This window comes from Choristoneura fumiferana, chromosome 11 (assembly GCF_025370935.1).
Source record: "Choristoneura fumiferana chromosome 11, NRCan_CFum_1, whole genome shotgun sequence".
Taxonomy (NCBI): domain Eukaryota; kingdom Metazoa; phylum Arthropoda; class Insecta; order Lepidoptera; family Tortricidae; genus Choristoneura; species Choristoneura fumiferana.
The window spans coordinates 12,308,740-12,332,215 of NC_133482.1; the positions used below are offsets into that span (position 1 = coordinate 12,308,740).

The 23,476-nt window shown below is 35.5% G+C and overlaps 1 protein-coding gene across 4 annotated transcripts in view; it reads right to left on the bottom strand.

Moving 5' to 3' along the window:
- Window positions 1–21,621, bottom strand: part of pros (homeobox protein prospero) — a 233,701-nt gene extending 212,080 nt beyond the window's left edge. For 2 of the 4 annotated variants that reach the window (XM_074094583.1, XM_074094582.1), the window contains exons 1-2: window positions 6,735–7,171; window positions 327–378 (exon numbers count right to left, since the gene is read on the bottom strand). The gene's annotated coding sequence lies outside the window, so the exon portion shown is untranslated. Of the gene's footprint in view, window positions 1–326; window positions 379–6,734; window positions 7,172–9,572; window positions 9,845–21,346 lie in introns of those variants that run through there. The other 2 variants (XM_074094581.1, XM_074094580.1) reach the window with 2 other exon arrangements.
- Window positions 21,622–23,476: the final 1,855 nt, after the last annotated feature.

The following is a 23,476-nucleotide window of genomic DNA, read 5'->3' on the forward strand; positions in this document are numbered from 1 at the left end:
AAAGTATAAATATATATACGTTACCAAGACGTCAAAAATATCTATATACCTTTATGCCACTAAACATAAGGTCGATGTACCTACCTATACCGAGTACTGCCTTTTCGCAACGTAACGTTTGGCAACCTGTTTCATTTCGCAAACTCTAAAATCTCTATCTGTAAATGAAACAGGTTGCTAAACGTTATTCGCCGAAACATTAGTAAACCACACACACATAACATACATATTTATAGTATACATATTTTGACGCTATGGCTGTATATATTTTTGCTTTCGACTGTAGTTAGTCTAGGTATACATATAAGTAAATGATGTAATCTTACCTTTTTATTCTCCGGTACTCCGAGCCGGTGCCTCTCTCTGGTGTCGAGAGATCTGTCAACACAGAAACAGTCAGGTAAAAATAATTCTATTGTTATATTGACCGTGTTAAACTTAAATATTATTTTCCATTGAGAGAGAGAGAGGGAAACATTTATTTACACATATTCGATACACATAAAAATACATTAGAGGGAAACAAATAAAAAAAACATTGTTACATCATTATAATTGAAATAGGTACCTATAAGGCAAAAACAAAGTATAACCTCACATATATTGCAATAAACAGATTTATTTACATATTAGGTACCTACCTATAGGTACATACTTAGATATTTATTTTACTCATATACCTAATTGAATTTTTTTCCGACACATTTTCAGCTTCAACTCAACAACAGCGGGGTTTTGGTGCTATGGATTTATAAGTAGGTAACTAGCGCCCCGCCCCGGCTTTGCACGGTCACAATAAGGGCTATCGCGAATGAATTCGCCGCTAGAGGCGCTGGTGTAGCGTGAGGTCTCCGAAATGTCAAATCTCATAGTTCTTGGGTGAGCTACGCGGGTTTAATTTATTTAGAATAATTTTGTGAATATTGTCTAGAAGACATCGCTTTTAAGCAAATATGCGTTCCGGGGCAATGAATGTCTGTGTTTTGAGACAGTTTTGTCTTTCGGAAACCTTTGTCCTCTCTTTTTTCCGAATAAAACGGGGACTATGCAACACTGTGGCATGCTCGATATTTTTATGGTACGGTTTTGAAGTGTATTAAATATGATTTTAATCAAATAAGTTTACGCCCGTAATAACAGACTTTGAAAGCCATACTTAAAAACCTCACGCAACAGTGCGCCATCTAGTGAGACAAAAAACGATAGCCCTCATTTTAAGAAAAAGGTCACTAACCGAGGACAGTTCACACATTTTTCATAAATTTTTGATTTTCCGTTTAATTTGTTTTTATTGATTTGTGTAATTACTTTATCTAAAACGCTAAAAGAGGATTGTTATAAGTTTGACGATTTTGTCTCTGTATAAAATTATCTATATTTGTAGATATAGTAAATCACATTATTTCCGATTAATTTATTAAAGATCAATGAATCTATTAAACCCAGTATACTTATTCAAATTTTGAATGCTTATTTTCTCTCCACAAATAATGGGCGTAGTGTCAGTAGGCGAGAGGCGGTGACGTCTTACAAGAAAGTGGGCGTGGCGAGACGATGGGCGCGAGACGGGGGCGGAGCGTCCTGCGTTTGATTTATAAGATGTAGGGCACGGTATCGAAACATGATAGAATTTTGTCATCAATTTTTGATTTTCTGTTTGAATTAGTTTTTTATTGATCTTGTGTGTTACTTTACCCCCTTGCCAAAAAGGGTGTTTAATTTGTCTGTGTGTGACATCGTAGCTCTCAAACGGAGGGACTGATTTCAATGCGGTTTTTGTACGTAAAAGCGAGTTTTCTTGCGATGGTTATTAAATATGTTTGATTAAAATCGGTAAAGCCGTTTTTGAGATATTAAACTTTGAAATGACAACGTGTAGGGTTTTTCAAGTTTTCTAAGTCGGTTAGGTGAAGTTATGTAGTAAATAGGTAGGTAGGTACCTACTCTTGTGTGCGAGACCTCAACTCTGGTGGCACTACTATTAAAATGCTGTCTGATGAATAAATTAATTTAATTTTGAATTTAAAACTAGTGAAGCCGTGGGAGAAGGTTAGTAGGTGATGCTATTCCACTTTCCACTAATTCCACTATTCAACTATGTCCACTTTCTACTATTCCACTATTCCACTAATCCTTATTATAAACTAGCTGCCCGCGACTGCGTCCGCGTACAATTCGGTTTTCACTATCCCGCGGGAACCATGCAATTTTCCGGGACAAAAACTATCCTATGTCCTTCCCCAGGACTCAAACTATCTGTATACCAAATTTCATCCAATTTGGTTCAGCTGTTTAGACGGTATGAAGTAACAAACAAACAGACTTACAAACTTTCGCATTTATTATATTAGTGAAATTAGTGGGATGTGGAAGTTTGTGAAGATGTTTGGATGTTTAGATGTTCGTTAGGTAGGTACCTAACAGCTGAGCTAAGGCAATAACGGCTGATCGGAATTACATGAAACATGGCGTGCAGATAGACAATGATACTTGATATCCCAGTAATGTGTTCCCGTGGGATAATATTTTAAGTTTAACAAAAAAAAGGGCACTGTCCAAGAACGGTGACGTACCTATTCTACCTCGGCTCTCAAGATGACGTGTTAACTTCGTTTACAATCAATAGATGGCGTTGTGCAAGCGAACGTTGTCCTTTTAAATTGTTACCGTTACATTTTTTTAAGCCAAACTCCAAGACAACGAGTAGTACCTAATATTATAAATGCGAAAGTTTGTAAGTTTTTTGTTTGTTACTTCATCACGTCTAAACCGCTGAACCGATTTAGATGAAATTCGGTATACAGATAGTTTGAGTCCCAGGGAAGGACATAGGATAGTTTGTATCCCGGAAAATTGAATAGTTCCCGCGGGATAGCGAACCGATTTCTACGTGGACACAGGCGCGGGGAACGACCAGCACCTATTGTATAAACTCATATCGACATAGTTAGTCATAGTTTCTAAACAAACCCGCCCATAAACTAAACTCATTCATCAAACCTATTTGTACAATAAAGGATCAACCAATAAGATGCAGCGGAGCGTCTTGCCACGCCTCCTTTCTTAGAAGTTTAGCCCCGCCCACCTAACAACTCTCAAGACGCCCACGTTCCTTCACGTTTGTTTTATGTTAAGGTTTTTAGTATAATGAAAATGATAAAAACTGTAAAAAGGAACAAAATCTTCATCTAAATCATACCAAATAAGGTAGCAGTGGCGTGAGGTGAATATTCACATTACGCAATCTGGTGAGTGAGAGAGTGCGAGTCAAGTATGATTGTCATCGGATGCAACTCCTCGGAATTAGTGAACCTACCTACACAAACCTTGCCATACAACTGACTTCATGAAAATAATGACCTGCTAATTAATTAATATTTTTCTAGTAATTATATCTAGCATAAATTGGCTCCATTACCACGTATCAGTCCGATCTGCAGGGCTACTACGAAACTCGAAACTCGAAGTACGTGTCGTGCGGTCCCTCTGACAATACGAGATATTAATACGAGAGCGAGAGGGACCGCACGACACGAACTTCGTGTTTCGAGTTTCGTAGTAGCCCTGCTGATAACAAACTTGTCAATTAAATACCTAACTAGCGCCACCTATCAAAATTTACCGACACTGATCTACTTTACAATACAGTAGTTTAGCATTTCGTCAACAGATGGTGTGTAGCTAAAAGTGAAAACTAATGAAACGTAAAACGGAATACAACTAATAAAACGTTTAAAAACTATGAAACAGAACACTGTTAAGTGATTTCATTAATGAAAAGTGGACAGTAAATTCAAACACAGTAGCGGCATCTATAGTAAACACTAGACAATAACCTACATGCGCGTGCGGCAGTACTACAGCGCCATCTATACGTAACCGTATGAACTGCATGGTTCCGAACTGACAGACTATGCTATAGTGTGCAATTGGTATTAGTTTTGCTATTTGCCGCTAGATGGCGCGGTAATTTGGGTGGCAATGCAAAGTACATACTTGAGTTATTTTAGTCGGTAGATGGCGCAAGAAAATCAACTTTGGTAAAGTCTTATTTATTTAGTTTCAGGGAAGTCAATTTAGGGAATTTATGTCCAAAAGACGCTACCAATGTAAAAAACATCAAACTTGTTTTAGTCTCAATGAAAATAACTTTTAAGAATAAAATCTAAAATTAAACAAACACACGTAGAGGTACCTCAAATTATAAAAAGTTCTTTTAGATATTAAATATTAAGTTAACTATTTTTTCGATCATAGATATACCTAGTGAGTTTTGCTATTAATAAGACTCAAAATAATTTAGTGTCATGAAATAAAGAGACCTTTACTCAGCAGTGGGTGGATGTGGGCCAATTTGATTGATTGATGGAAATAAATTTACTAGCGTGTTTTAAATGCTCTATTTAATATAGTATACCAGAGTTTATTGGGTAAATAGTTACTGTAGTGTTTCCTAATCCTAATGAACTGAGTTCTTGAGCTTATTTTAAAGTAAACAGTAAAAATAGAGCGTAATACAAAATTATCAATTATCAGACGAGATGAATCAAATGTAATGCGCGTGGCACTTATGAATATCGAAAAAACCATGTTATTATTCTCACTGCTTAGTTATTTATTCCATTTCACTGTAGGTTACCGCAGTTTAATGCATTTTAATAAAACACAAATACAATGTGCTTACCTACATCGATTCTAGAAGGAAATAACAATGACATTTGTATTCTTATTAATTTGTACTTCAGACGCTGTCATCTTTAAATTCTATTTGGGACCATTTCGCGACCGTGATTCTTTTTTTTTGTAGTGTCACGAATTTAATATTGATTAATTAAGTTTAAAAAATTGTTTGAATTTTGTATGATACATTCTATAACCTTACTAATAGTTATTATAAACGCAAAAGTTTCTATGGATGGATGTTTGGATGTTTGTTAGGTACTCTTTAACGCAAAAACTACCTATTGAATGGATTTGCATGAAATTTGGCATATATCTAATAGATATATACCCTGGATTAACATATAGGCTGCTTTTTATCCCGAAATAATCTATGGTTCCTGTAGGATGAAAAAAGGTTTAAGCTGCATACCAATTGCGAGCGGAGCCGCGGGCAAAAGCTAGTTTACCATAAACCTATATATTATGCGCCGTCAGATTGATACACAGTGAGGAAATATCTCACAGCATCTATTGTAACATTTTAAGTTAAAAAAAAACGTTTCGTTTATTACCTAGAAAATAAAGTGTTTTTGGGGTCGTGTTAGGGAACGAGACCGAACCCTATGGAACTTTTTAAATTTAAGTAATTCTACTCCTATGCTGTCAACATAGGCGTTTGGCACTTAGTATTTCTTTAAAGGAGCTGTGGCAACCGGTTTCGTATTACAGTACTGGAATCCAGCGTGAATTAATTACGGGAGATGCTCTAACATACAAATTTTTAATTTATCGATTGCTGGACGATGGATACTGATAAATGATGGTAACGAAATACAACAAATAATAGAATAATGATGATGAGGTTTCGTAAGGAGTAAATCGCGGACAATAAAGATAATGAATAGGTACTTAAGTAGCTTAGGTATTAACTCTTAAGCACCACTAAATTAAATCAAATGCACAAAATGATTTTTTTCTTGTTTTGTAAAGTTTTCGTAATTTTCAAAGGCATTTTGAAAAACTTTCATTTTTGTCGCTTAGGTATTTTTGCTTTCCTCTATCATCAAGAAATCCGACAACAGTCCAACAATACCTATCTCACTAGAGAAGATCATTAGGATATGGGAAATATCTGTTTATTGCTACAAAACTTACGCTTAGGTAAAATTTCCGTACTAGTTAACTAGATAATTAAATTAGAGTTGTTATTTTTTCTGCTTTATCCACAGCACAGTACCTATTTTCCACCACTTGCGCATGATATTTTAAGGTAATATTAAAAAAAAAAAATCGTCCCCAGGTCTACGATGTGATGCCATCGGAATCCATCTCGATCGTGAAATTTTCACTAATGTTAGCAATTTGGCAATTTTTTCACTGTATTTTTTTACTAAGAATGAATTAAGCATAGGTAACGTTTAAAAAGATAAACAATTTATCTTAGAAAAAGATGAAGGGCTACACAGATCACCCGTCGGATTGTAAAACTGGTTTCTTTTACTGTTTAATACATTTAGGGTGAATACAGGTTTCATGCTCCCTTCACTATGGCACAACAGTATAGTAATTAGCGATCTACTTTAGCAAAAAAGTATAAAAATGAAAAGAAAAAAGAATTAAATTTCTACGTAGAACATGGACCAAATATTATTTTGTAACTCAATGGGAACATTAGGGTGACCAAAACAAAGCAAAGTCCTGAAAAAATAATATTAAAAGGTAAAAAATGAAACAAAAGAAACAAAAAAAAAAAACATTTTTTTATTCAATAAAAACAAAAATGGCAAAATAAAACTTAATAGTAAATATTGGAAGCCTACGAATAAATCAATCATTTAACTAAACTACAAAACGACTACATCACATGAACAACTTATTGGAAATAAAATAACCAACCCGACGGATTCTGCAAGACGCGACCTTTTATTTAGCTGCATGATTTTTTTAAAAGGTTTGCAAAATCTGTCAGTTTAGTTTGAATATAATATAAATTAGTAAAAAAAGCACTTGATTAAAAAAAATAAACCTAATTGATAAAGCTCTACTTTTAAAATGATTTCAAATATGAAAACCTTGGTCCACAGATGTTGTAGATTATCACTTAAATGTCCGTACTAATGTTTATCACATGAGTCCCAATATTAATCTTAGCCTAGCAACTTAGTATATTTGTGGCAGTCAATACTTAATTATAATCTAGATCTTAGCACTAATTTAACGCTTAAGTTACGCTATAGTCTATTGTTCACTCGAGATCGCGACCGTTAGGAAAATAAAATATCAAATAAAAAATATTTTCAATAACTGCCAAACGTTAATTCTCTTCACAAATATAACCGACGTAAATATTAAAAATTTTGCAAAAAACTTTTTTTTACCACCAAAAATGTTAGGGGGATTAGCCTAAAAATATTTTCGATACGCGGTTAGAATTTTTATTTGTTTAATTTTTAGATCACAAAAGCACGAGGAACGTATATTGCGTCGCGCGGGCCGAGCGGCCGCCGCGACTGTAGACGGACGACTGAGACGGGGCCGTGTCCGCCGCGGCCGCCCGCGCGTCCCCCCGCGCCCCCTCCCCCGAGCCGACTTCGTTACGAGCCACTTGTAATCGCCGAGCGATTTTTCCGCCTAAGACAAATTAGGCCCGAGCCGCCCCGTCTCGAACGAGCTTGGGCGGTTTCTTACAGCTAAGACGTTCACGCCTCATGCACGCTCTTACACCATTGGTTTAGCTTTTTTTTTTACTTACGACAGTGGTCTGTTGCCAGTTTTATTCTGAAAATTAAAATGCGGAGCGGCGAAGTTAAATCATTGACATTCCGATGTCATACGGGATGTTTTATTTTTAAATGGCATTTAATCGTCACTCTCGCTTTCGGCGCCGAGGTCGGGTTAATTGTAAATAAAATTCAATCATTCGCAAAAAAACTCGTAATCACCGGCAGTGTCAATGAGTACGCACACGGACTCGTATTGTGACGTCACGCGTTTTTTCATTCGTAAATTAGTTGGAATGTGTTATTGCATATTTACTTACGTGATTACGTATTTTATGACGGAAAATAGTTAATTCAACGATCGACTAAACTGAGGTATTTAATATAGTATTTTACAATACGTGGATCGGAAAAAAAAATGAGATTTGCGTTTTTCCTTGGTTAGGGTTACCATGTTGTTATAAAATATTTATCATTAAATTAAGAATTACTTAATGTAATAATTAAAATGAATATTAAAAATAATTCAGTTTTTTTTTAATTTATATAGAAGGGTTTACCAGATAACTAATAGGTACTAATAGAAGACTAATAGATAAAACGGCCATTTGGTATTGAAAACGCACACAATCAAGATTACAAAATACAAAACACTTTCAAAGAACAAAAATAATTTCAGTATTTCATGTGGAATAAAAATTAGAGACTACTTGTATATACAGTCAGTTTACGATCGTTTCAACCGTTATCAATTCCCTGTCGCATTTATTGAAGAAATGGATTAACATGAAAATAAATTAAATTAGTACCGCAAACACACTGTATCGTTTTATAAAAACCTATTTTAATTTATTAAAAAATAACCCAAAAATATGCAACAGGATACTGATAGCGGTAGATTTTAAAAAACTGCTCAAAAATGCATGCATAATCATATTTTTTAAGTCAACTGATTAATTAATTATAAATCTATGCAATTACTTTTTGTTATGTACAATGTGAAATTACCTACTAGAGTAACATTTAAACCTTTTTAATACTAAAAAAGTCTTATTATTCTACCGTGCTTATGTGTGCCGGTACTTACTGCTTGTGTTATTAAAAATGAGCCTCACGATTTAAAAATAAAGCAAATTCACTAATTGAAAGAAAAACATTCAATGCGGCTTGGAAAAAAAACATAAAATTCTAACAACACTAGGCATACAGCAATAAATTAGTTATACCTACTTAGATCAACGTCAAGCTTAAAATTCCATTATTATTTCAAGTACGATTCCAAAAACAGTTTCTACAATAATCATATTTCAGTAAAGACTAAAAAAAGCGATTAAAATGAAATTGAATTAAAAATTTCGAATTTTAAATCTTGCTTAACGGACCGCATCGGTGCCTAGTATAATAATTTTTTTTTGCTCCGCGACTGGGGTCGTCGCTCCCGCACCGATTTTAACGAGGCTTCGATTTTTAAAAGCGGACACGACGCGGCAATTCATTGTCACTCTACATTTTCAAATATTTTTTCGTCTAAATTTAAGGCGGTTTGCATTTTATTGTGGCCATTATTATAGAGTAGTACAATGACAAGACACATTTTACTTAATACCATAATGCACGAACCATTAGAAAATATTCTAAGAAATAATTTAGGCAGAGTACGAATAAAAATTATTTTCAAATTTATGACAAAAATATATTTTTGTTATTACATATTACTAAGTATTTTTTACAAAAACTACATGAGTGGCAGATTAAACATTTCTGGTGCCAAATACCATGTATATGTATCAATGTAATATGTGATTTGTTTAAGGAAAGTTTTATTTTTTTACTTTTACAATTAGGCACAGATCATGTGGAAGATAACCGTACGTTAGACTAAGTAAAGCAATTAAAGGTTTTTTCTTTATATGTACTAAGAAAGCAAATTCTAGAGATTTGACGACGGATGGTAAACCGTGCTACACTTTCAGCAATCACGACTCTGTCAAGAGTGTAATAAGTAAGAGACTGTTTTTGACAAATCGATGACTTATTGAGCCCTTTTTGCGTGACTATCAAGAGCGTTGCGATTTAGAACATGAGAAATTTGGTAATATTTCAGAAAATGCAAATTTTTTTTTATACAAAAATAACTACAATAACACGAAAAATAACTAAAGTTCGTTGTACACGAATTGCTACAATTACCTGTTGTCACTTAATCCAAAACTTCATCATTTCCGTTTGGCGAAAGTTTGGTTAATTCGTAACTACAGCACCAAAGTCAGTTCCAATGTAAACCAACTTAAACTGCCCGCTTTAAACCACTTAGAGTCACTTAAACGCACTAATTAAAAAACTTTAATAAAATGAGAAGAGGAACTTAGTACCACTTATGGACTATGCGGCAGAGCCGAATATTTACATTGGAGGAAAAAAAATGAGGTCATTCGGAGGTTACGGGCAACGCAGCCGGTCGGCTCGAGCCGCGGCGGGATGTGGCTCAGAGTACCCCCTCCCTCCTTCCACCCCCTCCGAAAACCACGTGCGCGCACCCCAGAGAGAGACACACTTACATACCAAGCTAAAGTGCGAGCGGGACCTGCCTATACTTTTTTTTAATTTACTATATTCCCGATTTTTATTATTTTTTCGATATTTTATTTTTTAGTTGATGCGCTCACCTGTTGTGCTCACATGATCGACGGATTTCGATACGTAGGCAGTGCTGAATGGGACGTAGTAACAATAAGAAGAATTGGTTCAGATTGGAATTAGTTCCGTTCTTACGGGGACTATCCGCGGTATTAAATTTTTGAGGGCACCATAATTAAAAAACATTTTAACTTATAATCTTTTTTTCTACACAAAATTTTACTAATGCTGTAGCTTTTACTTTAAAAATAACAAAAATACCAATTGCGTAGTCTTAATAGAAATCGACAGTGCTGCTACTAATTGCGGCGTCGGATAGCAGAACTAATCAGCATTAGTCGGCGCTACAGTCGCGCGGCAATCTCCCGAACTAGCGATGGTTCATTTCAAGCGGATCTTTTATTTTTTCCTTTCTATTAATCGTGAAAGTGCAACGTTCACTTCGCTCGGTATTCATCGGCCATTTTCGTTTTCTTTTTCGTTTTCATTGCTTTTTTCGCAGACGTTTTGATCGAGGTGTTGAAATTTTCACGTTTGTATTACGCCGTTTGAAGCAACTGATCCCTAAAAATTGTCTAAATTGATGCTATAATTAAATTTCATTATTTAATGGCCTATGCTATAATTTAATTTCATTATTTAATGGCCTAACGTTGTTTTAGTTAATCATTTAAGAAGCTGATTATGACCTCATTATTGTTTAGTTGCAAGCTAAGTTGCTAGATGGCGTTAGTAGTATCAAAAGTTGAAGATTTGTTCGTTTTGTCCTATTGCAGACGCGGGGTGTGCGTTGCGTGTATAATTATGAAAAACTTTACTTAATTCGTATTCTTGTTCGAATAAAATTAAATGTTAATTATTTTTAATTACACTTTCGTTATTGTATTAATAATAGTGTGGCATAGAATGATGTCAAAAAATCGATAGTGTTTTTAGGGTTTCGTATCTCAAAAAGAAAAAGAAGATAACTTTATAGGATTACTCCGAAATTACTGAAGTTTAAGTTAAAAATTGGTAGGTAGGTAGTGACTCAATTATATTCGAAGTCGGTAACCTAATGACGAATGCGTAAAGCTTTTGGTTTTCTAGGATCAGCGGTGCCGTCATATCGCGGCCGTAATAAAGCGGTGAAAGGCTTCACTAGAACGTTGTTTATGTAAACAAAATGGCGCGGTTTCCTAGAGAATGGTGTCAATGAGGGCTACCGTTTTCGCGCTCACCAGTTGGCGCCACTGTAGACAAACGTCCTGCTTGAAGTATAGTGGTTAGTTTGTATTACAGATAACAGAAAACAGATACACAGAGAAAAAAATTACAAGGTGAGCAATAGGCGGTCGGTCACACACACACACACATAACATATAACATATGACGTCTATGTTGGATTTCTCTGTCTAATTGACAATTTAAAACATCCATTATCTTCGTGTTTTTCAAAATAATAATAAATCTTCCAGAACTCGGTTTGTCAAGTTATAATTTGAACAAAAATAAAGTTTGATTAGATTGCTATTGTTCAATACGATACAAAAAAAATCACTAGCGTAGGTAGTTTGTAACACAATTACAGTGATTTTTTATTGTTACAAGTTACAAAGTAATTTTTGCCAAATCGTGTTTTTTTAAAAAGGAGAGTTTTGAATCAGATCATGCTCTGATAGTTTCTGCAGAAAATTTTATTTACAAAACAGCAATCAAAGAAAGAAAGAAAGAAAGAAGACATTTATAGACGACTAGATGGCCTAGTGGTTGACGACCAGATGGCCTAGTGGTTAGAGAACCTGACTACGAAGCTTGAGGTCCCGGGTTCGATTCCCGTGTCGGTGCAGATATTTGTATGAAAAATACGAATGTTTGTTCTCGGGTCTTGGGTGTTTAATATGTATTTAAGTATGTATCTATCTATATAATTATATTTATCCGTTGCTTAGTACCCATAACACAAGCTTTGCTAAGCTTACTTTGGGACTAGGTCAATTGGTGTGAATTGTCCCGTGATATTTATTTATTTATTTATTTATTCACTAACACAGAAGACACACATATACAGCAAAATTAACACAAATAAAATAAAAAATACAAAAAAACACATGAAAATAGTAAATACAATATACACAATGTTGTGTGTCCCCGCGAAAGTGAAACAGTCGCTGACTCAGCATTATGCTGAAGCGTTAAACGCCTAAACAATCACTTAAACCTAAGACAGGTTTTCGCAAAAATGCTATAGCAAAAACTCCAATTACCTCCCACCTGTCTCATATTGGTTTCACCTAAAAAAACAATATCACAAGTTAAAATAATAGTTGTACAGTCACCAGCACCAATATCTGGCACAGCAAAGCGTGCATAAATATACGATAGGTATTTGATATTTGATACGACTGTTTCTAGGGCCGCTAGAACGTGTCAGATATTTTTGCACGCTCCACTTGGGCTTAATGATGCAGGCACTGTACGGAAAACAATACATTAAATATTATGTAGAAATCGAGAATGAGAATTTCCATATTTTGAAGCATTTTCTGTTTAAACAATATTTAAAAAAAGGTTTCACCTTCCCTTGTAAGATTATAAGGCAGGGGTCGTAAACCGCGGGATTGCTTATTTTTAAACGCATAAAAGCGTCCGTGTACACTTTTAATGTAGTCATTTCGTATTCGTCTTTAAGAGAAAAATGCTAAATGTTACTTTGTATTCAAGTAAAATTTGTAGTATGATTTGATATCAAAGAGAAGAATAAACCTATAGTTTCATAAGTGACAAAGATTTACCTTGGATTAGGCCATTCAGAACCGGTCTTTATTGTATGGAAAAGCCAAATAAACTGGTGTTCCTTCAGTTTTTCTATACAACCAAAACCAGTTTTAGATGATGTGCCTTGAAACCTTTACCCTTGTAGGTAAGCTTTAATAAATAAATAAAATTTCTTTATTTCAGACCGTAGAGATCCATAATATGTTAGTAGCCGTTGACTTATATCTATATTAGTAACACTTACTGACTAACAACGAATACATGTATTTTACCTGAGGGTTGTTTTTTGAAATCATTTTTGTGAAAATACCACTCGCAATAGAAAATAATTGTTTTAATTAAAATACGAGTCGAAACAATCAGCACTTACCTACACTTATTAAATCGTTAAATAGCTGACTTTATTAATAATGAGTATGTGTCCCACTGCTGGGCAGAAGGCTTGAAGACATTTTTATAAAAAAAAAAAAAAAAAAAAATTAAATTTATTTCTTATTCCAATACATGACAAGTTACTAAAATTAAAACAAATAACACAAAGGTCAGACAAACGGACAATCAGTCAAATAAACCGCCCCGCGTCATACCTGCTGTAAAGGTCCAATACAGAGGCCTAATACACTTGCCGCGTTGCCGCGTTGAACCGCGATGGACAAACTTTTTTTATTATGTTTTATTACGACTGTTTTTTTTAAATAATAGATACCTAGGTTATTTCATCGATTTATAAATGTAAATTTTTAGATTTATCTACCTACTTACTACTGAATGTTATTATTAACTACTAGCTTTTCCCTTCTTCAAATAGGTATAAAAAAAAACTTAATCCAATCCAATTATCATAAACCGGTATGAACCGGTATCTCATTCTTCCCGTAAAGACGCGCTCGTAAAGGCGCCCCTGTTTAACCGAAAAGCGAGTCGTAAAATGTTGTCGATCCCTGCAAATTGCTTACCGGCAGTTCGGTGTACTTGAAGTGCTTTGACATTCGGAATAGGGGCAGGTGCGAGAAAAGGATAGAAATAGATAATTCTGCTTTCTAAAGCGTTAAACGTTAGCTGTGAACAACAAAGTTGATATGAAAAGAAGAATGCAAGAAAATGTAGCAAAACTTAAATAAAAAATAAATTTAAAAAATTAGGCTGTAAAAAAAACTAGTGACCTAGAATCTGTTGGAAAGTGAAGACCAACTCTAAAAATCTCGGTAATGAAATGAGTCCTCACTGTTGAATTTTAAGTTAGGTAGATAGGTACTCAACAGATTCTGGATTTACCGGTGGTAGATTTTTTTGACATTCATAAGTCCTTGTTATAGCCTAAATTGAATAAAGATATTTTGACTTTGACTTTACGAGATATTATTTTTTTATTTTTTAAGACAGTTGGGCTTATGGTTTTTATTTTTTTGTGTAATTTTAATCATGTACCTATATGAAATAATTTTATAGATAGACAACTTCAATACTTAGTGGTTTTTTTTTGTAGTTCACGAATTATATTCTTGGCAACTTTACACACTTTGTAGCGCGCTCTCCAAGTACCTACATACATGCAGGAATTTACAACCTTTGGACCTGTAATAACTTTTCACACCTTCTCATGTAATGGCACGTAACATAAGAAGCTAACTCCTTTTTTATTGGCACACCTTCAGCATTCGAATTTCGAACAACTTTGAATTTGGAACGTTTTATTGTGGCCAGTATCCCGATGAAACTGTTTTGAGCCCTACTTGGTCAAAGTAAGGGTGAAATTTATTTGCGCCGACGTAAGATTTGAATGTTGTCAATAAATATAAACTTTTTCATTTGTTTTTCATTGGCGACGTAACTTGTTATGTTTCCCGCGCAAATTTAAAGTGTATCGCGTTTCACATAAGGTTTTGAAACGTTTGTAACGGTTATGACTTTTGAGACAGTGTTCGTTTTTGATTCTAAAGTCTCGTACATTTTGTTTTCGGAATAATTGCCGTTTTTGATGTCTCGGGTTGGGACATTGTACTTGCTTGTAATGTCAGGGATGAACCTAAAGCCTTTTTACGAGTTTTCTATGAGATCTGGCGGGTGGAAGCGATTCCAAGTTTTTATAACGTGTTTTATTTAAAAATGTTCCCATAATCCGTTTCTTATGGGGAGTAAAGGGAAAGTTAATGCGGTTGTTGTTAATAAGTTGTTCAGATTTCTTGGTAAAGCAGTATTTTGTTTATATTAAATTAAACATTAACATTCAGTCGATTTAGTGCCAAGCCAAACCAAGCAAAGCTTGTAAATCTCTCGATGACCAGATGGCCAAGTGGTTAGAGAACCTAACTACGAAGCTCGAGGTCCCGGGTTCGATTCCCGGCCGGGGCAGATATTTGTCTGAATAATACATAATACGAATGTTTGTTCTCGAGTCTTGAATGTTTAATATGTAGTTAAGTATGTACTAATCTATATAAGTATGTTTATCCGTTGCCTAGTGTCCATAGGTAGTGTGTCCAATTGGTGTCATGTGTCTCACGATATTTATTTATTTATATTAGATTTTACGCAACGAGTAGACCCACATAAATATACAATAAGCATCCATATCTCCCGTATAAACATTTATATTTTTCATACTAGGTATATCTGCCCCGACTAGGGGTCGAACCCGGGCCCTCAAACTTTGTAGTCAGATTCTCTAACCTAGGCTATCTGGTTGTCTATCATAGAGATGCACTAGATTTTTTTAAATCCCACGGTATTATACTTTTAATCTAAAAATATATTTTTTAGTCGATATCCGCTTGTTTCCCGATCGCTGTATAACCCCTTCGCTTTATATAAGATTCGAGCTCTTAAGCCATCGCAACTTATTAACTTTATTTGGAAACTTTTTTAATTATTCAAAAGACTGAGGGGTCAAAGGGTAAAACTTATAAATCCGCAAAATAATGCCAAAAGGTTGCAAACTTTGCAAAAGTTGCGGTTCTTTTGTTCTACTCAATACAATATGTATGTACTACGATCTTAATAAGAGGAATTTAAAAAATAATTCCTTTTCAATTAGAGATGGGCCGAATGTGGTTTGAACCGAATACGAACTTCGGCCGAATATTCGGTAAAAATAAAAAAATCGTCTGTATTTCCGCCGAACTGCGTACCTCCGCCGAACCTCTAGTCAATTTTAAATACGAGTAGATAGATAAGAAGAAATTGTTAAATTTGATTGTTGAAAACACCGTAATTGATTTAAAATAGGTACTTAATGTTTCTCTGAACAAAAACCTTTACATAATAGTAGAACAACTTAGCATGGTGTAACTCACCTGGTTGATTCGAAAGTCTTTGGTGATATTTGTGTGATTTTGTTTGAACTTGAAAAACCATATTTTTAATAGTTTTTATTTTAGTTTTGATTTAAAAATTCCTAAATTTTTTTTTTTTCCACATTTTATCGATATGCCAGACATGCATTTATTAATTTCAGTCCAAATACGAAGCAGTAGGCTCTTTCTTTCTAGTACCGAATGACCGGCATTTAAACCGAATGCCGAAGTTCGGCTCAAGCTGTCGAAATTCGATTAAACCGAATGTAAAACGAATTTCGGCCCATCTCTGTTTCGATATTTCATAGCACGAGAATTAGCAAGTTGTTGTAAGCAATGGGCTGGCTATATCTGTCGAAGAACCGACAACTGCTGGAGTAATCGAGTTCTTGAGTGGAGACCGTGTCTTGGCAAACGTAGTGTGGGACGCCCTCCGGCCATTTGGAGTAACGATCAGCGAAAGGCTGCAGGTAGAAGCTGGCTGCGTCTAGCCGAGGACAGGGCGCAATGGCGCTCTTTGGGGGAGGCCTATGTCCAGCATTGGACTGCTATAGCATTGGGCTGCTGATGGTGATGATGATTATATAATAGGTTCTGTTCCCGTCCCGCCTAGACGTTAGTCATGTAATGTCTTTTGTATTTTTTTTAAACTGTGTCCTGCTAGCGTTCGTGTCTTCACGGTGTGTGTTTGTGTTCCGAAAAAACTACACTGAAAAACTATTCCTTACTAGCTTTTCCTACGGCTTCGCTCGCGTGGAATTCGTTTATCGCGCGCTGTTCCCTCGGGAACTGTGCATTTTCCGGGATAAAAAGTGACCTATATCACTCTCTGGCCCATAAACTATCTCTATTCTAAAAATCACGCCGATCTGTCGCTCCGCTTCGACGTGAAAGACGGACAAACATACAAACACATAAACACACACAGTTTCGCATTTATAATATTAGTATGGATATAAAACAAAAACAGGCTATTGTATTGCCTGTGCTGGCCGTTAGATGTTTAACAGTTTCCAAATTCCAATTATTGCGTTACTATTCCAGGGGTGGCCAACCGCAGCCACAAGGAGCCGCTTAATTGTCGTCTAGATTTACTGCAGTATGGCCGTTTAATAAGCTAAGGTCTGTCTCTTCTGAGAAAGAATGAATATATGGACGTTTATCCCTTCTTTTAATCGAACTTTAACACGCAAGTTTCTCAATGAGGGCTATCGTTTTTTGTCTTTCTAGATGGCGCCACTGTTGCGTGAGGTTTTTAAGTGTTAGAACATGTGTATTGGTAGAGCATTTTTTTCTAGTTAATCTTATGGTGCGAAGTGTCATTGTATTTTTCTTTAAGAAACATTGCAGGTTTTTGAAAACCATTTTTTAATTCAGGGATTCCTTTATGAAATATCAAGCTCTGAAGTACAATTTTTGTCAGTGCCTCGCCCTCCCCCAACTAAAAATGGTAGATAGATAGTAGGTATTAAAATTTGGATGAACTCTTAAATTCAAATTCAGTTCAAAACAAAATTTTAAAATTCAAGATTCAACAAACCGTACAATGTGATAAATAGTTAAATATCAAATAAATGGTCTGGCTGAATCTTGAATATTTTTTTCGTAGGTAATTTTTCAGCGTATTTATAGTTATTTGGTAAAATAGTCAAAAATGTACAGTCTTTATCACAGAAAACATTTACCTAGTCTATAATTTTAAAGAAAAGCCGGCAATAGACCAGTGACTCTCCTTGAGTTGTTGGTACTCATAGGCATTGTTGTTTTTTTCCCATCCAATGACCCGCAATATCCTTTGCCTCCCTCTTGTAAAAAAAAATATCTTACAAAATGGGAATTATTTAACAAAACCTTCTCCACGCGACTTCGAGTCGCACTTGTCTCTAGTTTTAATTTTTTTAATAAAACAAATGCAAACATGGCAATACTGGCCAATAACAAGACATTCCATTTCAGCCGGCCAGGGGCGGCCAACCGCGGCCGCAAGAAGTTTAATTGTCGTCCGGATTTACGAGGCGTGTTTACTTAATTGAAAGTCGACTATAAATTAAGACTATCGACGTGGTGTGGCCGCACCTGATTTATTTAGGCAGCCTAGTGTTTACGCGTTTAGGGGACCTATACCAATGTTACAGATAACTGAACCAATTTAGGTATAGCTAAAATGAAATGAAGCATGTTTTTACATCGTTTTTTTTACGGCTTACCAAAGTAGTTGAGAAAGGAACATAAATACCAACTTTTCCGACAAAATACGATGGAAAAAACAATGACGAATGAATGAGTGAATGATGTTACTATCGTGTTTAGACGACCAGATGGCCTAGTGGTTAGAAAACCTGACTACGAAGCTTGAGGTCCCGGGTTCGATTCCCGTGTCAGGGCAGATATTTGTATGAAAGATACGAATGTTTGTTCTCGGGTCTTGGGTGTTTACTATGTATTTAAGTATGTATCTATCTATATAATTATATTTATCCGTTGCTTAGTACCCATAACACAAGCTTTGCTAAGCTTACTTTGGGACTAGGTCAATTGGTGTGAATTGTCCCGTGATATTTATTTTATTTATTTATTTATTTATAAGATCACTGGGCAAAACTTTAATCGCTACATTTTTACGGCTTTCTTGAGTTACTTTGCCACTGTTCGTAATGTGTGCGTGTACCATCAGCCTAATATCGGTTGCATGTCATAAAACAATAATGCCAATAGACGTGTCTGTCAACTTGAAAGTTCGACTTTAGCGACATATTCTTTTGATAGGAACTTGTTTAAAAATTGATATTTGATTTGATTGATATTGATTGATATTTGGCTGATGGTACATAATGTTAAACATCGTCATCATCATCACAGTATACAACCCACGGCTGGGAACAGGCCTCCTATCACAATGAGACGGCTTGGGCCGTAGTTCCCACGCGGGCCCAGTGCGAATTGGGTACTTCACACACACCATTGAATTGCTTCGCAGGTTAATGTAGGTTTCCTCAAGATGTTTTCCTTTACCGTAAAGCTCGTAAATTTCACATGTAATTTCGCACATGAATTTCGAAAAAAACAGAGGGGCGCGCCTGGATTTGAGTCCACGATCCTCTGCTTGGGAGGCCATAGGTCAAACCACTAGGCCACCACGACTCCTAAATGTTAATAGGCCTTATTAATATGATCAAAGTTACTTAGCGAGCTATGCTAAGTAAGGATGTAGCAGCAGTTCTCAAACTTTTTTGGTGACGGAACCGTTTCAGTCAAAACTTGACATTCATTTGTTTATAAACTCACAAGTACAGTCACCAGCACCAATATCTGACATAACAAGGGTGCATAAATATCTGATACGACTCTATTAGGCACTGGGGCCGGAAGGACGTGTCATGCAGATATTTTTGCACGCTCCGCTGTGGCAGATATTAATGCTGGTAATTGTACCTCTGGATTTTTTTTATTATGGCCAGTACTAAAAAGCTTCGCGGAGCACACTTTGAGAATTACTGAGCTAGAGGAATAGAAATCGTCACTAGTTTCAAAAAAAGATCGTACCCACGTACCTACCACAAAATTGATGATTTTAGACTTAATGTTGTTGTTGTATTGTTTTGAAGTCGTCAAGTGGTGATCACGAACAGAGGGCCTACTCCGAAGTTCGTATCGTACCTTCCCTCTCGCTCTCGTATTAAATAGTATAAGTGTCAGAGGGGCCGAACGACACGACTTCGATTTTCAAATTTCGTAGTAGCTCTGCAGGAAGGCCTCCCACTAGGGCTGACCACACCGTGAAAGTCGCGGGCCGGTGGATGCAAGCGGCAAGTTGCCGTTTATTGTGGCCTCTTCCAGCTGATGATGATGATTATTGTGAATGGAAATGGCTTTACTAGGTGTAGGTCACGGTTCAAATGTTTCGATATACAGGGTGGCTCATTTAGATCGGTCAGTATGGGAAAGTCTGAAACTATAAGACATACGAACATGTGTTCTTAGGAACCATGTCACCGATTTTAGTACCTAACAAGAAAAACTACATTCATACATTAAAAAAAAAACTTGTTTCAGTTCGGGAATCGGGAATCCATACTGACCGATCTAAATGAGCCACCCTGTATAGTAGACCATATAGTAATCAGCAGTTTAGAATCTCATTAATAGCTTACAATGTGCAACCAATCTACTTATTCGTGTATTGCAAACATAACATTACATCTAAAGCTTAGATATCAGTCTCTAAAAGTTTGCAACAATTTTTTGATCCAGAATCCGATCAGCACGTAAACAAGCGGTGACCTTGACACGTTATGACGTCATCATTGGCCAGTGCATTAACCCGGCCGAATCAATAACTGATTACTTTTTTATTTCGTTTAACGTTTAAAAATAACGCGCTTTTTCCCGCGCGGTAATTGGGTGAAGGTTGAGCGGCAATTGCGCGTGACGCCGCAGTGCGAGCGGTTCATTTCATATTTTAAATTTCGATTCGAATGGAATGAGGGAAAAAGTTGAGTCTTTCTTTCCAGCCAGTCCGAGAGTGCTACCAACTATAGGTAGAGTCAATCAAGATGACGCGTGCCGTGGTTCTTATTACAATGTCATTAATGGCTAATTTTGACAAAATTACGCGTCTTCGTGGATGGCATTAGGTATAACTTCATACTACGAGCTGGTTTAGGTGCCACGGAGCTGGATTGATTGTATATCAATATTGAGCACGTATTATTAGAATTACAATACCTTCAAAATAAATATTATCTATATTGAATGGCACAATCAATACAATGAAATAAACAATTAGAAAATAAAAGCGATCTCTTCTTGACAACGATACCTATGTGTATAAATAGTAAATACTAATATACACACTTAATAGTCAAAAAGAAGGTGAGTTTTCCTTGCCTTGCTTTCTTCTGTCTTAATTTTAAGACCTAGAAAAAATTCGGAACTCTATCATTACATACCTAATAATAATTAGGTTCAAAAGCCATGATTTTACTTACACATGGTAGCAATGTGACAGATGTTATTCCCGGAGCTAAAATTTTTTTTTTTAGTAAAGCCTACTAAAAAAAACATAACGAAGATCATAAATAATAAATGAAAACTAAAACGAAAGTTCAGTAGAGCTGCTGCTCAGAAGTGGCGCCCCCATTTTGTAAGCGAGTTAAGCTACAGCTGTGTTTTGTTTACATTCATGTCCAATGTTTACGTGACACAGCGTCAATAATAACAAGTAATTTGCTATTTTTAATTGTGTATATATTGCTTTATTATATTTAAAAAACTTACCTCAATATTATCCAAGTAAATTCATTGTTCCAATTTTTAAGCACAAACAACAAATACGTTAAATAATTAAAAGCACCTTTATATCAGACTTGACGTTTCACTTTTCACTTAAATATTGCACAATTTGCACCCAATAAGAACACACTTGAAATAAAACACTGGCCGATAAAAGTTTCAAAAGAATTCTACAATAATATTCAAACTGGTTGGTTACAAAAAAAAGTGGAATAAAAGAATTCGAAATTTGAATTTGGCGGGCCGGCTGCGAACTCCGCTCGCGCGGGCGGCCGAGTAGGAACTCGCCGTCTTGAGGGTGAAAAGACGTTACGTTCCCTGCGATCCCCTTCGGTGCGTTTCAATGGTGATTGCGGTTTGGTGCTTTTAAGTGGCCAGGATATTTTTCTGGAGGAATATAAGAAATAAGTTTATGCTGTCGTAAATTTTCATAAATTGTTGTGGTAGAGTTAAATAAAAGGTTCTTAGAAAATTAAAGCTTTTATTGTTATTTTTTCTTTTTGTTTCATAGTAGATTTTGTAATTACACAATACAATGCAATACAAATATTCTTTATTGCACACAATAAATCAATATAAAAATTTTATATACACATAAAACGTAGGATAGACAAACAGATGGTAATTATTGCTTGGAAAAAACCGCTTTTTGTCCAAAAATGTGTCACTATCTTCGTAATTTTTAATGCTTTTAAACTCGCAAAAATATCGTGATAGATGTAAAACTTAAGTAACATTAACGTGTCTAACGAAACACAATATAAAAAAATAATTTTCAGCAAAAGGCGACGGTCACAATTTCACATGCGATAAATTCAACCAGTTAGCTTGAATCAAAATTTTGTTGTTCAAAAAGGGCTTTTAAGTCGTTAACATTACAGTGTATGCCCAAGGCCAGGTAGGCCACAAAAAAGTTGTATTGAGGGGTAAGCTTCCTTAGCGATCACTACTGTTGTTCCTAATCATTGTGTACACATAAAAGACGACAATGGGGCACAGGGACGAATTAGACATTTATTTTTTCTTTTTTTAAGCCCCAAAAAGAGGGGTGTTATAAGTTTGCCCGCTATGTATGTCTGTGTGTGTGTCTGTCTGTGGCACCGTAGCTCTTAAAAGGGTGAACCGATTTGAATGCGGTTTTTTTTAAATTACAAAGCAGGTTTTCTAGCGATGGTTCTTAGACATGTTTTATCAAACTTTGAAGTGACAATGTCGGGGTTTTTCCAACTTTTTGTTGGTTAGGTTATATTGCAATGAGGATCATCGTGGCTTTTAATTCGCAAAGATGTCTCGTCATCTTCATTATCAGCCGGAAGACGTCTACTGCTGGATAAATAATACCCCTTAGAAAGCCACAATGAACGAAAACTCACCGCTTGTATACACCAGTTACTCACAACTCTCACGATGTCGTCATTTCATCTAGTAGGAGGTCTGCAACGCTTCTTCTCCCGGTTGTGGTCGCCACTCGAGAACTTTTCTCCCCCAAGACCCAAACATCTCAAACAAGGTAAATTCAGATGTGCAATAAGTATACAAGGTGGTCATTAAATAACTGAAAACCAGAAAGTAGTTTTCTCAGAATTGATAGTAGAATCGATTACACATGTTTTAAATCTTGTGTTTGTGTTTTTAAATCGCCCAGTGTAAATGTTACGTATGCGTACTTACCCTGCATGCTAGGTATTTAGACAATTTAATACTGGCTGTTTTGGTGACATTTTGATTTTCTTCTAAAAACGGCGAAGCGCAACTGACAATTACAAATTATGAGCGTGGAATTGGAAAAAAATAATTACAGAATAAGCAAAACACACTAATTTTTTCATTAATTATGAAGGTATTCGGAAATAAATACAAACAAATAACTTAATTTTTTTTTTTATTGTGTGAGGTTTAGAACACCATGTATATTAATACGGTAAATTGCGCAATGTTGAAGATAAATAGTTATTTTTAAATAAATGCATTAGGCTTTGGTATTTACGCAAAATGTTTTTTAATCACACTTGCTCGTGAGGTGCCGTATCATACAGGCTTACTTAGTTGCAACTCCCTGAATAAGACTCAAGGACCTTTTTTTAAAAAAAAACCTTAGGACGTAATGACTTTTTT